Source organism: Octodon degus, unplaced genomic scaffold, assembly GCF_000260255.1.
Source record: "Octodon degus isolate 3935 unplaced genomic scaffold, OctDeg1.0 scaffold00024, whole genome shotgun sequence".
Lineage (NCBI taxonomy): Eukaryota > Metazoa > Chordata > Mammalia > Rodentia > Octodontidae > Octodon > Octodon degus.
The window spans coordinates 5,884,127-5,886,691 of NW_004524600.1; the positions used below are offsets into that span (position 1 = coordinate 5,884,127).

General features: G+C 38.6%; 1 protein-coding gene across 2 annotated transcripts in view; it reads left to right on the plus strand.

The window, feature by feature from the left end:
- Tulp4 (tubby like protein 4) overlaps window positions 1–2,565 on the plus strand; it is a 318,210-nt gene that overhangs the window by 290,836 nt on the left and 24,809 nt on the right. The window lies entirely within an intron of this gene.

The following is a 2,565-nucleotide window of genomic DNA, read 5'->3' on the forward strand; positions in this document are numbered from 1 at the left end:
TTTTAAATACTATTTCTTGTCTGGAGGGTTTGTATTGAGAAGTCTGCTGTGGTTCTGCTGTTCTGTGAAGTTTGGCCCAGCCCCAGGTTCTTTGGCACTAGCTTATAGGTTTTTTGGTTTTTTGGGGTTTTTTTTTGTTTTTTTTTTTGTTTTTTCTTTTCTTTATAGGTGATTTCTAACAGCTTTTACTATTCTCTTCTTGTAATGAATTTCTGGAATTTATCTCCAGCTTTTTCATTGACTCTGATGAATCCTACATTATTCTTCTTCATATTATCTAACAGCTGCTGGATTGATTTCTTGTGGTTCTTGCTAATTTTAAGAAATCTTGCCTTGTATGATGGGTAACTCCAATTGTGTCTTCTATAGCTTAGATTTTTGTCTTCACATTGCCACACTCTGCTTTATATACTTTAAATGGATTTTTAATCTCCTGGATATGTGTTTAAATCAGTTGTAGGGCTTCCATTTCTTTCCTAAGCTGGATTTTCATGGTTTCCATCTCTAAGTTACTCTTTTTCATCTCTTTCTGCTCTAGAGTCACTAAGCATGTCTTTCATTATGGTCACCATCTCTGTAGTTATCTGAGAAATTATCAGTGATTTTTTTTTCTCTAGAGCCTCATTTATTTGCCTGTGCCTTTAGAGAGTCAAAGTGGGTGACTTTTTGCCTCATTGTTCCCTGGGTTCACATTTGGTTAGCTGCATGCCTGGGGTTGCATCATATTTAAGCGTCTTCTCATTTTCTACTTTGTTTTTTAGTTTAATTCCTAGGTTGATACTTGTAAATTACCTGTAATAAATAGCTTTATTGCTAGTATTTAGAACCTTTAGGAAATGACCATTTTCTACAGTATCTTTCAGGTATAGCAGGCTTTTGGATTTTGAGTCTGTTGTAAGAGGCTACCATTTAAATTTATTGGGGATGAGAAATTGCTGCCTACTTGGCCCAGCCCCAGTTCTTTGGCACCAACTTATAGTGTTTTTTGTTTTTTGTTTTTTGCTTTTATGAACCTTAGGCAATCGTAATCTTGGTACGCCAGGAAGAACTGATTAGAACGATTAGGTCACTTTCACTAAAGTGGTGTGATCAGCAGTAACAATAGCATGAAACAGCCTAGAAAATGGCAAACTAAGGTAACTATTAACTTACCACCTTTAACTGTATAAACTAGTTTTTAGTTCTATAGCAAAATCTAAAACCAGAAAATTTTATACAGTAAGTAAGCCCACAAAATGGCATTTTTACCCTCAGGAGAAAATTAAAAGGAGCTATCAGGAAAAAAGAAAACAAAAGAAGCCAGGTGTGATGGCACATGCCTGTAATTCCAGCACTTGGGAGACTGAGGCAGGAGGATCGTTATAAGTTCAAGACCTGCCTAGGCTACAAAATGAGCTCAAGGCTAATCTGAACTGCACAGCGAGACCCTGTTCAAAAAGCAAAGAAAAAAGAAAAAAATAAATAGAAGACGAGAAAGATATCACAAGTAAGCCTGGAGGACAAAGGAGAATCGTACAAACTTTGAGAAACTGGTACAGATAACAGGAGATAACGAGCGAAGGAAGATACAAAAACAAGAATAGAACAAAACAGCAACAATGATTTAAAAAAAAAAAAAAAGCAAAAAACTAAAAGCCATATTAACACTCATATAAAAGCCAGAACTAACAATGAAGAAAAAACAAAACTAAAGAAAAGAAAAATGACCACTTCAAAGTTTATTTCTGCTGTCACTGGTAGACAATGTGGGCTGACAGAAACCATATCTGTGTTTATTAATCCCAATAAGCCAGCACTGGCTTGAAGATGGGGTAGTGAATAATTCCAGCAAGTCTGCAGCTCCATTTCTACTGAAGTTCAGGCTGGTTTTGGACCGTGAGGTTAGAACCAGACCCATTCAGCCTCCAGCAGTCCATATGGCTTCTGTAGGCTTGTTATTTATCCTGGATCCACTGGATGGAGTCAGCAGTTGCTCTGAGGTCTGAGCTTAATGGGCTCCTCTTGCAATGGCGCCTGGCCAACTGCCCTCTCCTGTGGCACATCAGAGCCCAAATAATTCATTAGCCACTGTAGTCTGCTGTGTCCACTGCACCATTCCACTGATATGTTTTTCTGTGGAGGCCTCATGAGTCACCAGCAGTCAGTTTGCATCTGCAGATTCAAACTGCCCTTCCACACAGTGAGTCCAGACTGCCTACCATTTCCTTCTTCACTAAAGTTTCTGTCTTAGTTCTTCCCACATAGCCTTCACTTCTTGCTCCAGATTCTTCCCAGGTCTCAGGGACCCACTTTCCTCCTTCTTCTCTTTCTCATATTGCTTTATTCCACTGTCTGGACAACAAATCTCAGAGAGGCTCTCCCTTTGCTGCTTACCACTCCACCATCTTCTCAAAAGTCTGTATTAACCTTCTAAGGAAGAGAAATCTCTTTCCAGACTCAGGTAAAAATAAAAGGCAACTGTCTGAAGGTCATAAAGAACCTACCTCAAAAATCAACCATAATTATACTTTCATCTTGAAACTGCTCTGCCTCTGTAAGTCTCTCTCTCTCTCTCTCTCTCTCTCT